This window comes from Esox lucius, chromosome 6, assembly GCF_011004845.1.
Source record: "Esox lucius isolate fEsoLuc1 chromosome 6, fEsoLuc1.pri, whole genome shotgun sequence".
NCBI lineage: Eukaryota > Metazoa > Chordata > Actinopteri > Esociformes > Esocidae > Esox > Esox lucius.
This window is the reverse complement of record NC_047574.1, coordinates 12,896,339-12,920,648: the sequence shown is the minus strand read 5'-3', so window position 1 is coordinate 12,920,648 and position 24,310 is coordinate 12,896,339. Positions and strand designations below refer to the sequence as shown.

The following is a 24,310-nucleotide window of genomic DNA, read 5'->3' as shown; positions in this document are numbered from 1 at the left end:
GGTAGCGTGCCAACCTTTCCTCCACTTTCGGCAGCTTACCAATGCCCGCCTCTTCAATCCATCACACTTCAATGGAGGAGGAACGCTATGATTTCATTAAATGAGGGCGCTCCCATTTTGACTTAAGTTTGTCAATGAAGTCAGGAGAGAAAGGCACATTAGATGTTCACACTGTCTGGACAAGATGCCAGACACCACCGCTAAACCTGGATCTTTTGCATACAAGGGAAAGGATGCAAAAGAGCTTATTCAGACTTAATCGTATTGTTAAGAAAACAACTTGATTTAAATAACATTTACATAATACGTGAATAACATTTTAGAGTCACATTAGAACGAGAAACTCTTGCTGCACCATAAGGCAAAACAGATGCGCTCGCAGCGCTTTGGCCAAACCACTGACAATGTAGTTCACCTGGTAACTAACATGGCGCTCTCTGTCGAACGCGGGATGTTGCTGGTGACTGTGAAAGACTTACAGAACCAGACTCCCTACATCACGGCACATTACCCTCAAATACACACCGAACAAGTATTTGTCTTTGGAGCTCAGTAACCGCGGGGAGTATCTGTCGGGAAAGTGTCCCGGGTTACCTCAGGTGGTGTGAGACCAATTCGCATTTCCAACCATTTACACCCATTTTACTGACGTAAAGTCCCCCACTTACCAACCAGCTGAAGGGTAGGGGGAATGGATTCACAACCAGCTGAAACCCCCCCCCCCCCAGGAATGTGACTCGTCTTCAGAGGATGTCGTGGCAGTGCTTACACAAGCCGCGTCGGACGAGGGCTCCACAAGTATGACGCAGGTTGAGGCGTACCAGGCAACCACAGTGCACAGCTCGCACGGTATGGTTGACGTTGTGAACCCGGCAAGTTAAAGGCCACCAAACATCTTCAGAACCAGTTAGCCAAGTTAAACAAGTGTAGCTTGGGTCTGTTAACAACCACATCCTACACAAACTGTAGCAAACAATGCATGAAAGGAATTAGAAATTCCCAACTGGACAGTTAAACTGCACATAGGGTTCATGCACAGGGTTATTTTCCTCTTAAACTCTACAGAAAAGTATGAATAGTGCTCAGTGCAATGAAGACCTAAGGCAGGTGTAGGATGGGAACTAATTTGAGGAGTGATTGTAATGTTTTTCAGTCATACTGTTTCTGGAGAGCTAAGAAACTCGTTTTCATGCTCTCCTTCCAATCAGGGTCTTATTCAGACCTGGATTCAGGACCAAAAACCTGCATTGTTTTGTCCCTCCAGGACCGGAGTTGAAGAACCTGGTGTAAGACCAAACGGATCTCTCTGCCTCCCCCGCTGTGTTCCGTCTCCCTACTATTCACCTCTTCCTCTCCACTTCCTTTTTATTCCGCCTCTTCTTCCTCTCTCTCTCTCTCTCTCTCGCTTTGTGGAGCCTAAAGCAGGGCAGCTAGGCCAGTCAATGTCACTACGGACAAAGACACGCATCATCGACGTCCACAAACAATCATAACACTGCGGACAAGCTTTAAGCACCCACAAGGTGACCCATTAAACACACACAGTGGTGCTGTTATTTACAGTAACACTCCACACTCCCCCAGTACACTAAGCCCAGTGGGTCAGGCAGAGGATGTGTCCCAAATTAAACCTCATTACAGTGCACTACTTTTGAGTGTCGTTTCATACATCTTGTCCCTCTGCTTTACTGCACCAGAAGTATTGGAACAGATGAATGTAATGTCCAAACCTCAGGTGAATTTCGCTGTTGATGTTAGATGGTTTCTCAACCTTTACCCTACAAGCCAAGAGAAACTCTAACTCATGGTTCCCTTACCACCGTAAACTAACTTAAAGCCACTGCTAGCTAAAAATTGGTAGAAATGATTAGGACATTTGGCCCTAATACAAGTGTGAGACTGTATAAACTTGCTTGATGCCTTTATTGTTTGTTTTGCCCCTACAGAAATAAATGGTTCATTATGCATTTTGTAATTTGGAACAAGATACATTACTTTTACTAACACTAAGAACAGATCATTCTACATTGATCTAGATGCTATAATAATTATAGATCCTTGGTTAAAAACTGCTGAAAAGGGGTAGCATGTTTGATGGTATGGTATCAGAATCAGCACTGCCAAGTACATTTACACACACACAGAAAACAGTAAAAACAGCATGTGTGCAAATATCCCTCGACAAAACTTTTGATTCTCCAAGAAAAAAAGAAAGTAAAGAGTCAACATAATTTTTTTTTAAGCGATACTTAAGGGAACTGTAACTCATAACATCTTATGTAATATGGCCAGGACAATTTTACAGGTCATCTTTAAACATTTATCCAACTGGCTCACCCACCACTGAAATATATATACTGTATAACACACCACTATTCCCATCGGAAATAAAAAGATGATTGATTAAATCCCCATGAAGGTTTTGTTTAGGCAAAGATAGATGTGTAGCAGATTGCTAAAATGTATTGTATATTGATAAAATAAATGGCAGGCTTCTTGTTTTTGCCAGGCAATTCCAGAGGAAATAAAACACGCTTTTTGGTCACTAATAAGTATATACTCAGTTGCAATTGCATGCCAATTCTGATGACTGGACATTGTTCTGAGTCACAGATTACACCGTTTATTAAAAAAAATTGCAGCGACCCAATCAAATAGCAACAGTATAATTATAAATCGTGAGCTATACAGTGGGGAGAACAAGTATTTGATACACTGCCAATTTTTGTTTCTCACTCAAAACTTTTTTTCTCCACTTTTTTGGAAAGGAAAGAAAAAGGTGCAGTGGTCTCAATTTTTTTCCAGAGCTTTATATATATTTGAATTGGTTAGAAACAGTGGGGAGAACAAGTATTTGATACACTGCCGATTTTGCAGGTTTTCCTACTTACAAAGCATGTAGAAGTCTGTAATTTTTTATCATAGGTACACTTCAACTGTGAGAGATGGAAACTAAAACAAAAAACCTGAAAATGACATTGTACGATTTTTAAATAATTATTATAATTAATAAAAGCGTTCGATTTGCAGTGGTCTCTTCATTTTAACCCTTCTCTTCCTCACTCAAAACCTTCCTTTTCAACTTTTTTGTAAAAGGAAGAAAAAGGTGCAGTGGTCTCTTCATTTTTCCCCAGAGCTGTATATAAAATGCATAGATTTTTTTTTTTTTTTACCAAATCACACCATTCAAAAATAGAAACAAGGAACAGGAATAAGGAATCACCAATAAATGACAAGTGGAACTGCACAGTACACAGAGCTGGCTGGCTAAGTGATATGAGGAATGATAGAGTAGTACTAATCACCCGTCAAGATGGTTTTGACAGCCTTCCCTGGGCCAGTAATCTGTGTGTTGGCTGGGCTCCAGGCCAGCAGCCAGCAACTGACTGGCTTTTATTTGATTTAAACCGCACTCCAGTGACGGGTGGCAGCACAGAGGGAAACAGGGCCAGTTGCAGTGGAAGAGGGGAAAACATGTTGTTTTACTTGTTCCGTCTTTCTTGTTCTCTCTCTTTGACTTTCCTCATCTCTCCATCTTTATCTCCCCGTCTGTATTTCCGTGCCTCGTTGTCTCTACCCCTGTCCCTCTTCCTCCTTTCTCTCGCTTTAAAATTTCTTTTTCTCTCTCCTTCTCTTCCTTCGGCCGACCTTGCCATCATCTGTATGAAACAGATTTTCCGGCCTGCTGGGTTTCAGCCACATGGGCCCAGCGAGGACACTCAGAGAAAGTGTGTGTGTGTGTGTGTGTGTGTGTGTGTGTGTGTGTGTTTCAGTAAGAGATAAAGGGAGAAAAGAGAGAGGGGTCATACCATGAAGAGTACATTGTGGGTAGTGTACCTTGCTCAAAAATACAATTTCACAAAATGTGAACATTCAAGGGGTTACATAAAAAAAAAAATACTATAGTGCCAGTATAATAACAACGCTAGTGTTCATACTAAAACAGCCATACATCCCCCTTTGACAGGGGGAATGGAAGCTGGTTGTATGATAGGGATATTACTGCCATCTTTACAAAAACACTTCAATTCTGAAAAAAGACCACAAAATACCAGAAAATTATCAGAAATAGATTTTAAATAGAATCGTTTCTCATATTAAAAACAGTGTTCAGTTTAAACATAGTAACAGGATATACTTTAAAACTAAGAATATAAATAAATAAATTACTAATAACATCACATTAAATCAATAAATAAATATTATTTAATACCTGTTAAAGCAAGAACATAATTAGGGCTTAATAATGATGGTGAAATTGGGTTAAGTGGGTTTAAATCTTCCTACGCGTAAGAAAATCATGGCGATGGATATATGCACAAACAAAGCTAACGGAAAACAAAGCTAACTAATTACATTTTACAAACTGGCTGAAATTGCACCTAATCCCTTAAAGGAGAATAACGATGAATACCTTACAATTTCTTGCAAGTTCATAAAGCACTTGAAAAAATTGTTGGCTGTCGCTCTGTCCACGCAACTCATGTGCAGCGTCATGTAATTGCTTTTCCCGATTCCATTGAATGTGGTTAAATAGCGATTACCTTCGTGGGGGGGGGGGAGTTATATCACAGCGAAAAAACAACATTGGCGAACCCAATCGATTGTGATAGTTGTCATAAACATTTTATGTAAAACGGCTTTCACAGGTTTAAAATGTTACCTTTTGATACATCTCCAAAGACTGCTCATTGGCTTACCGCATTAGCAATCCGAGGGTGCGCCAGGTGGTCGAAAGGTCTACAAGCTGCAGTATACCACGGCCTTTATATGGTACACTGCTTTAGGGGAGAGACAGTGGTCAAAAGCCACTTAGCTATGCCACAGTGGGATGCAGGATTATCTTGTCTTGGTGTCTGTAGACTATGATTTATGTCCAACAGATGCCTATGCTTTTTGCCTTATGTTGTTTATATGGTATCACTTGGCATACATGGCCCAGAAGAAAGACAGGCTCCTTCACCTGTTACTTGGCAACAATGCTGGCAGGATCTTCGTGATCCTATTGGATCAACTGGTCAGTTCAATGTGAAATAGTTAGCTAAGCTAGCTAGTAAAGTGGTTAGCTTTGTTGTTAGCTAGTTATCTGGCTTGACTTGATTAATTTAAGGGTTATTATTGACAAGTTCAGAAGATAAATGTTTCTAGCTAGTTCACTTGTTTTTCAGCTATCTAAATGCTAGATAGAAGTGTAGAATAGTGTGCATCTTATTCTGTGTGTCAATCTCTCCAGATCGGCCACCGAGGCAATTCCATCAGGCCTGCAGTAGGCAAGAAAATAGTTTTGAGGGGAAATAAAACATACCTCACCAGGCCATTCTAATACATTTGAATCTGAATTTCAAATATTTAGACATTATAATGGACCTACTGTATAAATGTTTTAATTGTTGCCCTGTTCTGGCCTGTAAATAATTTACAAAATTAAATAAACAAATGTGGCCCTCCATTTCATTTAAAAAAAACTGCTTCCGTCTAGAATTTGAATACCCTATTTTATCCAAATATCTCTCTCTTACTAATCTTCTAGGGCATGAAAAGGTCAATCTGAGCAGGCCCAGATTAAGATTGTCGTTTCCAAATGAAACCATGGTCAAAAAAAAGTTTACATTTAAGCATATTTCAAAGCGTTTTGAAAGCACTCGCCAAACTTCATTCTCCGCCAACATAATTATATGAAATGCACATTCCTACTTTGTAATTCTGATCAGTTTTGGGGCCATTATCATGCTCAATGAGAGCACGTTCTCTTACGACTCCTCACAGTCGAACTGTGTATTTTGGTGCCACATGACTCTGCCAGATGCAGAGCAAGCAATTCGGTGGATCTCCTCCTTTCCCTCAAGGAAGTGACTTTTAAGTACTGTTCATCAGATACAAACAGCTTCTTGGGTCTTCCACTGCATTTGCTGTCTTCAACCTGCACAGTTTCTTGTTGTTGTGCACAATGCTGTATAAGAGAGAGGTGGGAAGGATGTATCGCTACACCACTCTCTGAACTACCTGAACTCTGCTTGACCCTAGTGCTTCTAGCCTTCAGAATCTCAGATCAGAGGAGGGACAGTGTGTACAGATGTCTGCCCTCCCTCACGCTCTGTTTCAGCCCAGAACACTGCGGTTGGCACACATACACACACACACACACACACACACACACACACACCCACCAGAGAGGGGGAAGGGGTGACAGAGAGGGGAAGGAAAGACAACAGCAGGAAGACAAACCGCTAAATATGTTAGAGAGGAGAGAGCTAAACCAGTGGTTCCCAAGCTTTTCGTAACCAAAACCTTCAAGCATCACATCAAACATATTACAATCCTGTTTCCAAAAAAAGTTGGGACACCGCATAAAATGCAAATAAAAACAGAATGCAATAATGTGCAAAATATTTATCCCTGTGTTTAAATGAAAATAGTACAAAGACAACATATCAAATATTGAAACTGTGAAATGTTGTTGTTTTTGGAAAAATACATGGCCATTTTTCATTTGATGCCGGCAACATTTTACTCAGCGTCCCAACGTTTTTGAAAGCGGTGTTGTAATACAAATACATTTAGTGGAAATGTACTTAATCTAATGTGATTCATACTGGAAATCACTTTGTTTCTGTAATTATTTTATTTTATTTGAGTATCCTGATATCCATAAATCCCCCATGGCAGTAAAGGTGGAAAATGGTCTGCTCAGCTGTTTCTTGGCCAGGTGTGAGTCATTGTAATGTCAGTTCATGCACAAGAGTGATAATAAAAGGTCTAGAAGTGATTCTAGGTATGACATTTTAATTTGGGGTCTGTTGCTGTTTTTATTGAAACTAAGTTTCAATAACATTAAATCAAACCACCATGAAGATGGAAATCTGAATTTAATCATCAGAGACAAAGACAAAATTAGGTGTGTCAAAATCAACTGTTAGGCAAATTGTTAAGAAGCAAGAACAAACTGGTAAGTTCAGCAGAATGCAAACAACCTGGGAGACTAGTGGATTAACCAAGAATGCTTTCAATTGTGCGATAAATAACCTTTCAACAGTTGAACAGTTTAACAACACTTTACACATTGCAAGCCTACATAGATGTGTCAACAAGTTCTATAAAGAGAACACTACACCAGCATAACCTCAGAGGGTTTACCACAAGATGCAAACCACTGGTTTAAATATCCAGCATTAGGTGATGTCTATGGGCGCAGTCTTCAGGCAGTCATCGAATGCAAAGGATTTGCAATGAAGTACTAATTCTGATTACTTTACTTAGGATAATGTTAATTTGTCAAATTACTTTTGTGTAGTAGCATATGTTTTACACACACACACACACACACACACACACACACTATAGGGACGGGTTGCACAACCTTTCATTGAAAAGTTCTTTGAGCTATTCTTTGACAAATATTGCAGTTACTGTTATGATTTGCAATTTTCAAACATGGGTGTTAACAGTGTAGATAATCTCACTTAAAAATAGAGCTCATAGCCTACATAATGTGCTATTAAAGCTCAGTGTTTTCTATTTTACACAGCCTGTGTCACACTATTAGTTTAACTGCTTTAACCGTTTTGATATATTTGTGCTGTTGCCATAGCTGGTTAGGCAAAACTTCTCAATCCTTGAGGTATATTTTCTCCCATATTAAGTTTGTTTGTAAGCAGCGACATTGAAGCCAAACATTTTTAATAACCATGCTGGTGTGCAGGATATGTGGGACAATACCTTGGTGCCACTCATAGACTGTATATATAATGGACGACGCCCTTTCGCTCTTTTCCATTGGTGAAAAATGAAGCCACCAGTGTCCTGATACGGCGCTGACATCTTGGACTTGCGTCTGCGCAGATAGCGATCTTGGGACCAGTTCTGCGCAGTAGTTATGCGCAGTAGCGAGAAGGAAGTAAAGCCGTAAAGCCGCGAAATCAACGGCGCCACCCCTGTGCCCCGCCCTCACTCTCCCTCGCAGAATGCGCATACCGTAATCAATCGCAAGTCCAAGTACAGTACAACCTTTGCTTGTTAAACCTAGACGATATGTTATAGCCTAACTTACATCATGTTTAACCTTAATTTAGAATAGGCCTAATACAAAAATAATTGGTAACTTCTAGCTAACGATCACCTGCTAGCTATTAACATGGCTATTAACGAGGCTTGTTGTCTTTTAGCTAACGTTAGCTAGCCCATTACATTTATTTACTAATTAAATAGCTTATAAATGTAACTTACCGAAAAAAATTCAAAGATCGATTGGAAATGCCAGATCGGTTAGCACAATGTACTGCAGAACAACCCATTATGTCCGTGTGAAATTATATCAATTATAGAAATTTAGAGATTAAATGTAAAGTTCCAATCTCCTCAGTCCTCCGAAGATTCAGTGGCACCTCGGCTCAGATAGCTGTCAATCACAGCTGTGAATCACGACGTCACACCACCGTTTTTAGAGCATTAAATAACTAACTAAAAACAAACTTATTTTAAAAACAAACTCTTGAATTTACATTAGCGTGATACAAACTACAGTAAATGACAGAAACCAGCTTCGGAAAAAATATATTTGAAGGGTAATTTAATTGTTTAGTTGATCTCGCGTCCCATTGAATAACATGGGGAGGGCGGGGTTTATGACCTATACTGGGACCACTCACCAGGGGGCGATCCAGACGTTTTGGCTTCACTTTTCAGGGCTTGTGCGGCACGCTTGGTGCCACTTGATAGCTTGAAGCAGACGACTTCACTAGCAGTTGCAGCGTTAACTCAAACTAACATATGAAAAACCATTAAGTATTTAAACAAAATGAGTCCATATATTTACATAACCTACAAAAATATGTATAGCAGCCACAAGAAAAACTATTACGGATGTACGATGCGTGCCCGTTGCTGAAAATCACATAAGTTGGCAATTTGGATATTGCACATGTCAATATTGCAATTTCTATTATAATTTGATAAATCGTGCATCCCTATTATAAGGCAGTAATTCCTAGACAGTTCATTTTTAGATGTAAATACCTTTACAAATAAACTTTAACAGCTTAGACATTACTTCATTTCAAATCCAATGTGCTGGAGTACAGAACCATTATTGTTCAAATACATATGGACCACTTTATTGGTCTATACATATTTGGACCAATATTCTGTCCCATTCCACAAAAACCCAAATCAGTTCTTAGATTTTGAACAATGTAAAGTGGAAATGAGTTGTTTTTGTCAATGTGAAGGTGCAAGTGAAACCACAGCACTAGGCAAAGCTTTGCTTGTTTCTACAGCAAAGCAGTGCTAAAGGAGCCCATACCCTATACTATAAGTTCAGTTTGCTTTAAGTAGACTTCTGTTAGAGGAAGCAAACATCTACACGCAAAACAAAAACTCTTAAAGATGCAGTCATCAATTTGCAGTCACTTGTTGTTAGCAGTGTTGTTGAACCAAAAATTGTTGTACTGCCATTTAAGTGCAAATTTTTGCCCCATGTCATCAAAACTACTGGCTCCAAACTTGGAATTTTATTTAATTAATGATATTGATCATCAGAAGAAGAAAAAAAACAATCGTCCACAGTTCCCACTCCAGCTAGGAAAGCTGCTGTTGCTGAAGATCATACGGAAGCAGTAAACCTAATCAGATTTCTCTGTGCTAATAGTTCTCACAGGTTAAGAAAATCATAGAAATCACTTTTGCTTGTGATGCACGCCCATCAAATGACACAACTGACCGAGTGCATTGACACAACCAAACAGATGTAGGCCTAACCATGTATTCTGTCAATGTTGCATTCAATGTGGCACTCCCAACACACAAGTCAAAATTGTGTGCATTCAACAGATCATATTTATAATGGCAATCACTGAGAGTGCAAAAAAGAACACAGAGAAGAAAAAATGGACACTTGCAGAGCAAAAGGAAGAACAGAGGAGGTGAGAGTAGAAGAACAGAAAGAGAAGAGAATGAGTGTGAGGTGAAAAGAGGATGTTAATCAAAGCACACTAAGGGCCAATACCTAAATTGTATGTCATGGATTGCATGTAAATAACATTAACACAATATTTCAGTTACATTTTGTATTCACACAAGCAATGAGAAACTTGCTTCGCTGCGAGGCAAAACATGTAAGTATACCACATTACCATCGAAGGTCACCAACTTACACTATCGAAAAAAAATTCACAAATCTGGCAAGGAGTCTCATTAGTCAACACACACACACACAATTATATATATATATATATATATATATATATATATATATATATATATATATATATATATATATATATATATACACACATACACATACACATACACATATATATATACACACACACTACAGCGCCAAAATACTCTATACCATGCACACTACAGACAGGCTGAAATCTGGCCATGAAGTGGCACAGCGTGAGACATTCCTCGGGTTCTTACTACTGGCCCTGGCCTCAGCTGACCCACAGACAACACGGAGGGACCAAACATTGTTCACTACATAAGGAATAGGAAGCCATTACTGATGGACGCCAAGCAGTACTCCCTAGGAATCAGCAACAAGGTGGAACACACACAAGACAGCAACGCAAGCAGGATCAAATCTGACATTTACATTTTAGAAACCGTAATACACATTCCCACTCCACTCCCCCTTTAAGGACAAAAGAGAGGAGTGGAAAAAATTAAACAGGAGATATAAGCTAATAATATCCTCACCGCTGGACGGCCGGAAAACAAACAATATTAACATTGTAGTCATGGAGGTACAAAGGAAACATACAGCAGCGTGTTCCTCTGGAGTTCAATAGAAAGGCTTTTAGGCTCCATAATGATTTACAAAGTGACCCATCAAACAGATTTATACTGACAGCTTGACAGGAGCACAACACCAACACAATTACCATCCATGTGATACAAGCACTCCTTCCATCGCCTCTACTTCCGGTCCCTCCCCCTCCAATCCTGTCCTTTATCGCCATTCCACATCCTCTCCATCTTTCCTTATTCCTCTTTTCTTCCTCCGCCTTTTCGGGTTTGCTCTTGCCCTTTTCGTCCGCCAAGGGAGATACCTTGGCTCCCCTTCACACCTCATGTCCTTCCCTCTCCTGCAAACTGTTTCAGGAGCTGGCTAACGATTGAGGTTGGTTCTGTAGAGGCAGGCCCGTTCGATCCTTCCCCTCTAACCATCTTTGTGAGCTGTAACATATGATTCTTCATTCAAAGAAATGCCAGAAAGTCAACGTCTTGATTTAGTCTACTTAGCAAAATTGAGTAAATTGAGAAAGCACACTTTATTTAATCCCACGGACAGCTTATTTTTCCATGGCATTGTAGGATTTGAGCTGTGCAAGTTCACTGACTGGCGTACTGCTGTTTCGGTGGACCCACTCGCAAGAAGATCCGAGGCTGGACGAACGATGCAAGACATGCACGTGTAACCCTGTTGATGTTAGTGTTGACACGGGCGAGCCATTAAACACCTTGTTGGGCTGTGGGGGTCTCTGGTATGGTATAGTTAACGCTAATAAATTATGTGATTAATTGCTGTACATTATTATTATTTTTTTATTTTTTTTAAAGCATTCTCAAGTTAACTGATTAAGTCTGGCAGCCCTAATTATAATGCATTGTGCATTGCAATGTGATCACAGTTTCCTATTTCAATAAACAGGAGTGGAAAAACGCTGCTCCACTGTTCGCAGGAGTACATGCACTGAACAGACAGGCACAAGGGAGAAACTGTATGGAGCAAATGCCCAGCATTCTACTTTATTCATGTAGGCTCCAATGATAGAAAGGTATGCTGTCTTTAGGGGTGTACATCTCCAGGATTTCATGGCTATCAATTCAACAAAGACACGTGTTGTTTTAATAAGGGTGATGCCCACAATCTAGAGTAGTTCTGTGAATAGTTATTAAAGTCTGGACAGATCACTTGGGAAGATGATGCACACCCTCGTTTGTATTATTTTCTGTGTTTTAGCCAAACTAGGCGACAGGCTATAAACGTCCGGGTCAGGTTGTTTTATTACAACAGAACCACAAAGAGAGAGGGAAACTTTGGCTTGGTGAATTTCCAAGGCATTGCAAACAAAGACATTGTTCGACACAGATTACCAAGCATACAGGACGTGTACACACTTCTATGTGCTCACACTCGACTCTCTTCACCTCGTTGGCACAATTTTGCTGTATATATATACACGTCTTTTATCTATTTCTCAAATATTTTATATCTGTGCATTCAGTATGAAGTAAGCAGTAATTCTGACAACATCGACTAGCATTAGCACAATGACTAGAAGCCTATGGGAACAGCAGTTGTGGCACACTAGTAAGCAACTGCACCAACTCTAGAAAGCAACTTCTTTAAAACTGCATACACAGACATAAAACGGTTCATCTGACTGAGGGGATAAGGGGAATTGTCAAAATTCTAAACTATCCCTTTAACTGACAACATCTTGTATTAAGGTATTGAGGACTGCTTTAGCAAACGTGTGAGAGGGTTTTCAGTACACTTGTGGCCTAAAGGCAGCCAAGCTGGTCCTGAAAGGATCCTTACAAAATATTTTTGCAGAAGAAGCAGTATCTGTTTTGTTGCCTGCTGAACTGTTATATGCTGAGAGGAGAAAAGCACTGTGGCTGTTCCAGCAGCCACACAAACCTATTTGCGGCAACGTGCGCGCGCAAGTTCGTGCATGCATGTTCTCAAGGAGAACATGCCCCGAGGCAACACACAGATTCAGCTTCTCCTGTTCCGTTCCGGACTTTCAAAAACAAAGGAATTCCAGAGAAAAATCAAGGCAGGAAGACACTCCCTGGCCCCTTACCACCAGTCTGACACACACGCTACTCTCATTACATTTCTTTCATTTCTATTGATTATATATACTGTATCAGGCCAGAAGAGAAAGACAATGGGAGTGCGTATATATACACACACAGTACTAATTCTTAGGCTTTATCCATGTCTAGTTCTGCTGTTGACCATTCCACCCAGCCCAATAAACACAGATCTGGGATCAGCGATGGAAAAAAAAAAAACATTCAAACATTGATGTCCCCAATATCAGGATATCCAGTTTGTAAATAAGGCCCTGTTTCATCACATGACACCATTCTAATTCTTATCACAGGTCATTCAACCTGAAAGTGTGTACCAGAACCCCTACAAACCTGAAACAACCCAATCTCTGGTCTTCCATCACGCTCACGCTCCCAGATTCCCATGCCACTGGGAGAGGTTGCCAGAGTGTGACGAGGCAAGACAACCTGGGCTAATCTGCCAGCAGCCTTTATATATTTAATACAGAAAAGGGGTCAGTCTGGGCTGGCTCGCCAACGTTGCTGAAACATTACTCACACAATTCTCACAATGTAATGATCCTCAAGATGGGTGGGTGATATGGGAGAGCTTGGGAAGGTTGGACACCAGGTGGGCAACTGGATACATTTTGGATTATGGATAAACTGTAGGTGTTTGCTGCCCCAAGTCGGGACCCCAACCAACAGTGAGTTGCAATAGTCCAGATGTGAAATGACAAGTGGATTAGGACCTGTGCTGCATCAAGAATGAGGCAAGGTCTTTCTATGAACGCTGAACCGGCCACTGCCTTGGTTTTTGTGGAGAACAACAGGGTGTTTTCCAGGGCCTAGACATGGATCTTAGCACTTTGGGAGGGGTACACCATGGAGTGGTTAACCATGATGGAGAGGTCTTAGAGTGGACAGGACTTCCTCTGGAGGCTGCTTCATACCCCCCCCCCCCTTCTTCATAGTCAGCTGCTCATTCATCCAGTATTTGGTGACATAAATTCACAGGATTTATTGAAACTTATGCAAATACCTTGTTTCGAATTTCCTTTTCAGCACTAAATGATGTAGTATGATGTTGCATTCATCGGATATTTCATTTAAATTTGGTAATTTACCATTTTGCCCAGTGTAGGCCTTTAGCACACACACCGTACTGTATGTTCCTGAGTATTTGAGCATCTATTAAAATCAGGAAAATTAGAAAGTGTGGTTGTTTGTTAACAGAGGATTTCAAAACACCGGGAGACTATGACAAATGTTGTTTTGGAGGATGGGCACTGGCAAGCAGCCAGAGTGGATCGTCACACACACACACACACACACACACACACACACACACACACACACACACACACACACACACACACACACACACACACACACACACACACACACACACACACACACACACACACACACACACACACACACACACACACACACACACACACACAATTCTATACTTCTCTCTTCTCCTCTCCCTCCTTTACTACAGATCAACTTCAAAATTAGATTTGTCCAGGACCCCTATATATTGAAAATTCATATCTAACCCTAGTCCATACCTTTAACCAGTGGGAATGAATAAACTTATCAGAAGGCGTAATGGTGAGTCCTAAGAAGCATGTCATTTGTATATATGTATCCCCTTGTAAAAACATCACAACTGAAATCAAGTAAGGACAATGTGAATGTGATATCTTGTTGCTCTTTCACTTCTGTCTCTCTGTTGCTGTCTACCTACCCTGCGAGGGAGGAGATTTTAAATATGTATCTTTATCTGAGTCGCCCAGGAGGCAGGGGTATGAAAGCACCGGCAAGGCTTAGAACTCTGTGTTGTGTGTGTGTGTGTGTGTGTGTGTGTGTGTCACACACAGTGTGGGCACAGAAACATCCCATTCCCTCTCCCTCCCTCTCTCTGTCTGTCTCCCTCCCTCCCTCCCTCCCTCCAAAGGACAGTCTGCTGGCTGTGTGGCTGTGAGGCGGCAGACAGGGAAAGACAGAGCTGTCCTGGGAAGTGCCTCTTGCAGTGGAATGCCAATTTGATCTTGGGACATGTGAGCAGACAACCAAACAATGTTTAGTGTGCAACAAAAACCCTAACTCAACTGTACATGTGTTACCAATTCGCTTGAATTCAACAGGATCCGTCATTCACTAATAATACGTACGTTACATAGTCTATACCTGAGGATTTCCTGTAATAATTATTTTGAAAAACACACAACTATTGCAGGAAGTCTTACTTTATTGATTACACAGCACTCTCATATCTTGCAGCCTTTGACGTTAGCTCGATGTACCAACACCTAAGATGGGAGGGGCCTCCCAGTGAGGGAGTTGCCTAAGACGCGGCTTCGCAGGACAACGGCATGACGGCGGCCAGAGTTTCACATCCCCACCGACAACCCCTCGGGGGGGGGGTCCAGCATAGGGCGGCACAAACGGGCACAGCCTCTGCCCAGGGTAGACAGTTGAACGAGCGGGACTTGTCACGTAACACTCCAGCAACTCCTTGTTCCTGGAAAACCCGACTGAGGATGTGTGTTGCGGAGTGCAACACCCCGGAGAGCGTGTACCCGCTAAAGGCTTCGGGGTTAAGCAAACAGTGTGATAAGAATCGAAATGGCTTGGCGAGACGCTCTCGGAGGAAGCGGGTTTTGATCCTTCACTATCCCTGCCGTGGGGTTGCTACGATAAGACACGGCCGTAAAAGAAACTAAAAAAAAAACAGATGAGGCACGACAGTGTGCAGTATTTTTATGAAAGCTATGAAATAATCATTTTCTTATGATTTTTGTTTTACCAACGTAGAGATGGAAGGCTTTTCACAAACACACTCAAGGAAACCATTGTAGTTATTACTGCACTATATTAAGAGTGAGAGAAAGAGGGATTTCTTTGAGTTTGTCAAGCCTGAGAACAGTCACATCATAACATCCTAAGAGCACTCACTGAGCACAGAAGCGGTTTGTTGTTTTGAAGGTTTCTGGAAAGTCTGTTCTGCTACTAGTGAGTACAGAGGACTGGCAGTACACCCGGTCCCAGAACAGCTCCATACAGTCAGGGAGGTTACTGTACATTATCAAAGGAGAGCTACATGACCCTGATGGATCACAGAGGAAAAAAGCTGACACAGTGAACTCACCAACCCAGCATGGAAACAGAGAAGAGACTAATGAGCAAGCCCGCCTCCCAAATAGCAGCCTACTTCCTGTAGAGTTCACTACTTTCACTACAAAAGCCCAGGGAGGCGGTGGTACACTACATCATGAACAGGATGCCATGTGGGATGCAGCCCCGCCGTACTCACCAGAAAACAACAGTCTGAGGGTGACATATTTGTCTTGATTAAACAGGATTTACAAGACAAACACATGTGCACAGCACTCGCGCACACCACGCGAGCGCGCACACCCTATATCTTCCTGCGCGCACCAAGACCTCACTGCCAGACAGACACCGGGAATAAGGATTTCATCAGCAGTAAAAATGTCGAGGTAATTGCCTGCGATGGTGAGGAATCTTGACTGCAGGCCAGCCAGTGAGCCCAACCCTGCAGGCCAGCCAGTCACCCAGTCAGAATGTGAGGGAGCCCAGTGGTTGACCAGTAAACCAGAGGTGGACAACCCAATCCCTGAGCCAACAAGGTCGTTCTGAACCGCTCAGGGACAGAACGATGTACCAACACCTAAGATGGGAGGGGTCTCCCTGTGAGGGAGTGGCCTAAGACGCAGGTCATCCTGTCCCTGAGCGGTTCATTCGAATTTCTTGCGGGTCTTAACCGTAAGAGAGAAAGTGTTCTCAGGGTAGTTTCGGAGGTAAAATAAGAATGAAGAAAATACATAAAGGTCAGTCTATTCCATTCAATCAACTGTGCTATTAGAATGGCAACAATGCATTCGCAGAGTCCCAACAGTTCCTCTGTAGACGCTTTCAGTAACATTTCTACCATGTTCCTTCTAGCCCGAGCCCTTGCTCTAACTCCTATTCAAAACCTACCTGTAACCGTAGAAAGTTGCTAATCAACAGATTGTTGATAGTTTGTTGATAATGAGTGTCTCAAAATAAAAAGACCCAAATTAAAAAATCTTAAAGGGATATTTTAAAATGAAGACAGCCTGTTAGAACTAATCTCTCACTCATATTTAGAGTCGAGACATCATCAGAAATCAATCGGTCAGATTTCTTTGGCTGTCTAGTTGTGTGCACGAGCCATATAGCGCAGTGTTCAGTACATGGTGCTTTAACTGACCAAACATCTGAAGCATGGTGTCCCGGGATACATAAAGATTCACATCTCCAGTTTGGGAACATCTCTAGATCAGATGTTAACATGTTGCCACTACTCAATGAGAATGTGCAGGCGGCAGCCACTACCTCGAAGATCGACCCCTTTGCAGGGACATCACCGCCAGTTAACGTCCTCTCCTTTGTATGCAAGCAGCCCCTTCGACCCCATTTCAGCAAACAGGCCTTCTCGCTCTATATAAGCGAACCCAAGGCAAAGTTGTCAATGACCTGCTCTATGCAGCCTGGGTTGGGCGTACTACAGACTGACGGAGCTCCAGGCTAGCTTTGACAATGTCACATTAGGACAACTTGAGATTCCAGATAGACGTATTGGAACATAAACAAATTCATGGGACCAGTGCGTTGCAACACAACGTGACCAGGGGTTGGATATCGAATTAGAACTGGCTGTAGATTAAACAAAATTCAAACCACACTGAATGGAATCACTGTCAAGCAGTTATGTTACATTTTCATGCAATTTTTGAAATACCAAGTGTTGATATCTCTGATTGTGCTCTTATCTGGGGCAATGTATAATGATCTGTTCCTGGGTGAGTTTGATATATTCTTTAAAATACGTTAAAATAAACGTTAAAACCAGCAATTTTTGGCATTTCATTTTACCTGTGGACCAAATTTGAAGTAAACAGTGACCATCGCGCCCGCAAAGAAAACAGAATATATACAGCAGAAAGGGATACAGGCAGGGATACAGGCTTATAGGCAGGGGTACAGGCGTATAGGCAGGGGTACAGGCAGGGATACAGGCGTATAGGCAGGGGTACAGGCGTATAGGCAGGGGTACAGGCGTATAGGCAGGGGTACAGGCAGGGATACAGGCAGGGGTACAGGCGTATAGGCAGGGGTACAGGCGTATAGGCAGGGGTACAGGCGTATAGGCAGGGGTACAGGCGTATAGGCAGGGGTACAGGCGTATAGGCAGGGGTACAGGCGTATAGGCAGGGGTACAGGCGTGCAGGCAGGGGTATAGACAGGGATACAGGCGTATAGGTAGGGATACAGGTAGGCATGATGGACGGCTGGACAGACGTAAAATGGTAGGGAACATTGTGTTCTCCTTGGACTCTCATATTGTAAAAGCGTAGCCTCCTAGCTAGGTGTCATTTATGATTCAAGGGACCCTGGTCCAGCACTGCTAACCCACACACCCACACACACAGAAGGGAAATGAACAGGACGTGGCCATTGTGACATCCCTTCCCTTCCTTATACTCGTTACTCAAAAGAACCAATGAATGTAAAAATCAAACATGCATGAGCCAGTGACAGGGTAAGGCCAGTGTGTTCTCTTTCTTTCTCTCTCTCTCTTTGTCTTTACTCACACATATACTTTCTCTACCTCTATAAGGAATGGCACTTATAGAGACTGAGGCTATATTCTGTTCAAATACATTTCTGAAGTAAATGCTCTTATTAAACTAGTGAGTGTACCTGGCTGACCTCTAACCTAATGGAAGACCAGCCTGGTGCTGGTTAGTGGAGGTGAATGGCAGCACTCCGGCAGCCCTCACAGGTGTGTGAATAGAAGCCAAGTCAGTAGCAATGAGTGAATGCAGCATTCGTCCACAATTCTTTACAAAAACCTAATAATAGTTGAATCTTTACCTCTTTCCCTCTCAATCTGTCTGGATAACACTGATTCAATTGTTCTTTAAAGACTAGTTCGATTTTTCAACCAATTAGGTGGTTCCTCGCCCTGAAACTAGGCTAGGAGAAATTGTAATCCATGGTTTGGTTTTCTTTAAATAGCCATTACAATCAACTGCACAGTTTCGCTACAACTAGTTATTAATGTGGTATTTAAGGGCACGTGATCCTGTGAACAAAATCATATGAAAAAAGTCTTCACATTACTTAAAAGGTGCATTGGCCGTGAAAATTAAAAACTATCGTAAATAGTTAGCTGAAGTTTGTAGAGGCTGTTTAAAGGATATGTAGCATTTAATGTAGACTTGCATAGAAAGTTCCTAACCAAAGTTATACAACGGAGTTCTCATGACAGATATTTTTTGCAGGGTGTAACATTAGCAAGACGACCCAACCAAAGCCTATTACAAACAATGTAAACACTGACATCACCTTAAAAAAGAAATTGTGTGAGCTCATGACTACTGGTTTCAATAACAGTTTCTGCCAATTTACAAGCCAGCATGTCATGAATTTGTTTCAAATCAGTTTCCAAAGTTGCTAACTAGTCTGCTTTAGGTTTAACTACCAACCACCTCCTACATTAGCACTACACAAGTCAGCCAGTGGCTATAAACGCCTAGCAAGATAGTTGGCTCATTTAAAAGCAAACTGAGGCACAAGCGAATAACATTTTGGAAGCAGCTCACAGAACACCCCCCAACCTGTTACATCCCCCAATATTATATGCAGTTAGTAGCTCAGCCAGCAAGCCAGCCAGCTAACTAGCATAGCCACCTGATCCAACCTCACCACCCACCCTCATCAACCACCACGATCCAGCATAAATAAGCAAGCCCAGAGCCCAAGAACTCAGCTGGCAAAGCAGGTACCCACATAAAAAAATCCCACCAGATCAAAAGAAAGATAGAGCACTGATTTACAGATTGTCAGCTGGGACCAATCATAGTCAAGTGTCTCAAAAAAGGAGAGGCAGTATAAACCAGATTACACAGCCAATATGTCAGTAGCTAGCTACTGACACACTGGCTGGTCAGACCATAAAGATGGTGTCCCAACAGGCAGACAGCCATATCTTCTAGTCAGTGTATGGTAGGCATAGGCAGACGATGCATTTGTATGTTGTTCTGTATGCACATCACATTAAATGAATCAATTGCTATGGTGCAAACTTAGAGGAACTCACTTATTTATTCATTGTGCATTCCAGCACCATATTAGCCAAACCGATGATATGAAACTGATTGTTAAGGTGGATTATTTCAACAATCCCTTTTTGTCAGGTCTGAGCTCCAAAATCACAGAAATCCAGTGACTTCCCAGCTGTAATAAACACATTTTGACATACAGTATTTCTATACTTGGGAGTTGCGTTTCTGTCTTGTACATTTTCAGAAAAAAAAAAAATACTATTTCAATACAAATGTGATTTGTTTAACACAGACAACTACACAGGGGGGAACCTCACAGATATAAACAATGGTTGTCTTCTGCAATGGGACAGACAGATGGACAGAGGGCGGGTGGGTGGTATCAGGGCTGACAGCAAGACAAGCAGACTGATAGTATCCATGTCTAGTGAGCCAGCCTGAGTGAACGCCAGCCAACAATTTCACAACACTCCACAATAGAGCACTAGTAAGGTGAAATGTCAAGCTGTCAAAGTATTGATTTGTGCAGTACAGGTTTTAAATGCTTAGCTCTGCTCTAGCTATGCTCTGAGGAACTGGGGTGGGGAATGTGAAAAGATACAGGAGGGAGAAGCATGAAAGTACTACTAGGGCTGAGTAACAGCCCCCAGGAGGGACTACATTTACAGCTTTTGCATTGTCACCTTCATGGAAATACATAGGTTGATCTGCTTTATATATCCTACAACGTGACTGACCACATTATGGTCGGCTAAATAATTTCACATACATACAACTGTGTACCCTGATTACCACAACCGCTCCAACTTCTGCTTCCAACTTCTTTCTCACTAACAAGAGAGCAAAGGGGTCTCTCTCACCCAGTTTGCTCAGTGCAGCCTACATGTTTTTTCCACTATGAGTTGGCTGCTCTCTCTCTCTCTCTCTCTCTATGGCCCGTGTGGAGAGGGTAATGAAAGAGAACCCAGTTCTGCTCCCTCCTACCCCCCCCCTCCCTCCCACCCACCGCTGCCCCGGCTGGCCTCACATCCAGACGAAGGAATTTATCTGGGAGGGCTCGCTAGAGACGCCGATGCCCGCTGCACAGAAGGCTAATCGATAGGCTGCTTGAGCTAGGCTCATGTCTTTTTAATCTCGGCTCTACTTTTGGCCGTTTAAATGAATCAGCTTACCGACCACGTTAAACGGTACATTTTTACAACTCTGACAGGAAAATAAAATGCTAGATTGAAATTATGTTCGAGCAGTTCAGTCCTATTTGGTGCACGCATACAAATAGCTAGTTAGTTACATTTTACATCTAACAAGCGGGAGATACAAATGTGTTACAACATGCCGCAACAACAAACCGATTGGCTTTGTGGTACAGTTGGCTAGGCTATTATTACAACAGGTAGCCCGGAGTCCTGGACTATTTTAAAAAGCAGTCCACTCAGTCCAGCCTTGTTTTCCTTGCTGAACTAGCTAGGCTATTAGCAGACATAATATAACTAGATTAACATTATCTCCCCTGTGAGCTGATCAACATCCTTTTTGTTTACTAACAACCAGACAGCTGCCAATATTACAAACCTAAAACATGGATTTGTACACACGTAATATCATGCACCCATCACCTCTCTACAAAGACGAGCATGCACTCCCGCATCTCGTAGATGTAGCTATAGCTAGGCTACCGAGTGACTTCTGGATACTATATTTCACCATGTAGGCAGGCTAAAAGCACAGCCAACCACACGCAATAACCGCACGCAACCTACAAATCCACGCTATGCGCGGACCAGACCGTATCTAGCTAGACGGATCTATTCCCAAGTTCGGACACAATGGGGAAATCCGCTATCCAGTTTAGGCTAAATATAACAGTTCTGTTCTGATTCTCTGGCTTCCAGGAGGTCAGTCTATTGTTGGCGCTGAGGTCGAGTCTGGCCAGCGAGAAGCGAACCCCTCCAAGGCAGTAATGCCCACACACAAAAACCTGTCTGTGCAGCCAACCCACCGCGAGGTGTGATATAGAATAGCCTTCGATACGGAAAACAACCACAGAACGGAACTTACTTTTATCTTGGAACCTCGGCTTGGAGAAGAAATCCGGTTTGTTTTTCAGAATCTCGTGTATACTGCGTTCCTTTCCACTTCACAGATACAAGAAAAAGCACCCAAGGTAGCGTTGATGTGTGTGTGTGTGTGTGAGTGACTGAATCAACTACCGTAGAGAACCACGGCAAGTTGAAGTGTCAAATTACACTGGCTATTCAGTTACCACAGAAGGAGCCATGCTTCGCGGCTGCTGACAAAATGTGTCCCAGATTCAGGTGTTGGTGGGAGCGATTTAGAATAGCCTACTCTCACGCGTCCGGATTGACCGGCCATAACCTACAGAAAGCCATAGCTGATAAACTACTGTAGGCTAAACGTCTGAACGGACGGGAGTGAAATCATTTGGCCACCGCCAGTGTTTGCATGACATTTTTTTTTTTGTGGAAGCGATGTGTGTGGTTGGTTTAATGTGTGTTTAACCCACGGAATAAATTATTCAAACATTGCTATTACAATTTAATAGATGTTAGACTATAGTCTATTATGATTATTATCGATTATGTAAATTGAATACTTTATAATAGCCAAATGATAAAGAATAGTTATACAGGTGAGATTGATAATAATACAAATATGAATACAAATGTGCTTTTATTTCAATAATAATTAAACAAATAATTATAATAATAATTATAATAATCCAAAAACAAATACAATAATTACAATAATTTACAAGTCTACAAGAACACTTTTGAAAATATAATCTATCCTAATAAATATATTCTACATTAAAATAATTTAAAATGTGCATAATAAAATAATAATAGACATATTCATAAAATAATTAAATGATTGTTGTTATCATTAACATCATTTTTTACAACCTTGTTGATAGCCTATCTTTTAGGCTATGAATACTGGCATATCCGCTCTTAGTGCAGAGCCAAAGCCCCATGCAGAGCTTCGAGAAGAATCAGGTTCCGTATTTTGTAAGTCGCCAGTATCCGATGGAAGCTACGGAATAACAAAGACATGTTTGAGAGGCGAGCAGTGAGCAGCGGCGGCTACAGCGGCAGGCTTGGCTAAGCGGTGACGTCAAGGAGCAATGTCTCCCCCCGACACATACGCGTGCACGCGCATGCGCCAACGAATGAACACTGGCACGCGCTCTCTCTCACTCACACACACACACACACACATACACGCACACAGAAGGCAGGCAGGCTCTTCTCAGCTAGTGAAGCACAGCTGAACTGCCCGGAGGGAGGGCCGAGCAATGCCGAAGCTGGAGCAGTGCATCAGATAGAATCACTCACTTCTCATGCTGTGCTTGTTTCTCTCCCTCTATCCATGCCTCCCTCCTCTCTACCCCACTCTCCCTCCGCCTCTCCCTCCTTCCTGTTCTGTCTTCACAAACCGTGCAGTGTTGCTGCATAGGACTTTCATGTAGAGCATGTCAATATTTGTTACAAAAGCAGTGCTTAATAAAACTGTTTTGATATAAATATATTTAGAATAAATAATGTAATAACCACTTAGTTGAGCAGATCAGTAATATTAATATTACTAGTGCAATTATTATTCATAGCAGTAACATTTGGTAAATCATATTAGTTGTTTATTTAGAAATAAAGTTCTAAATTTCACTTTGGTCAAAATCAAAAAGTGTAGCCTAATTTTGACTTAGTATCAGTGAATGGAGTGGTTAATCATCTGCAAATGATGTCTGGTAGTGAAGTATTACAACAGCTGAACGAACTCCTATAGGCAGTTATTCTAGTTGTGGATTTAAACAGTTAGATTTAGATTTCCCCATATTCCCACTGCAAAAATACAGTTGGCTTCATATACAGATGCATGCGTGCGCGCACACACGTTTTTCTGTTGAAAAGTAGTCCCCCTAGTGGGCTGTAATAGTTGAGAGCAGGAAGAGCCAGAGAATGGAAAGCAGGACTAAGCACCTCCAGGAGAGTACATAACACAGACAATAAAGCGATTTAGTTATAGTTGTGATAATTAATTTAGTTATATAACTTATTACCTAGCATATAAGTGATCCACAAAAACAAAACTTTTCAGACCAATCTTCTCGCCACACGGGACAGACACATATATGTACAAAACCGAACAGCTATCCTTAGCTGTCCACGTTCAGGGGTCCACCCCACCCACACAGAAATATTATGGGAGCATTAGTCCACCTGGATCTGGTTGTCACAGAGCAGAGGGTCTCAAGGACATTGTGGCCTCCCAGTCAGGACTGGACGCACACACACGCACAAAGGACAGGGACAGTTCTCTCTACACAGGCTGACAAGGATAAATGTGGGGGGCTGACATCACCAGCTCTGGCC

General features: G+C 41.9%; 1 protein-coding gene across 8 annotated transcripts in view; it reads right to left on the bottom strand.

Moving 5' to 3' along the window:
* Positions 1-22,291, bottom strand: part of zmiz1a (zinc finger, MIZ-type containing 1a) — a 110,526-nt gene extending 88,235 nt beyond the window's left edge. For 4 of the 8 annotated variants that reach the window (XM_029120285.2, XM_029120288.2, XM_029120289.2 and 1 more), the window contains exon 1: positions 21,975-22,288. The gene's annotated coding sequence lies outside the window, so the exon portion shown is untranslated. Of the gene's footprint in view, positions 1-21,974 lie in introns of all 8 variants that reach the window. The other 4 variants (XM_029120290.2, XM_029120294.2, XM_029120292.2 and 1 more) reach the window with 3 other exon arrangements.
* Between the last annotated feature and the right edge of the window lie 2,019 nt (positions 22,292-24,310).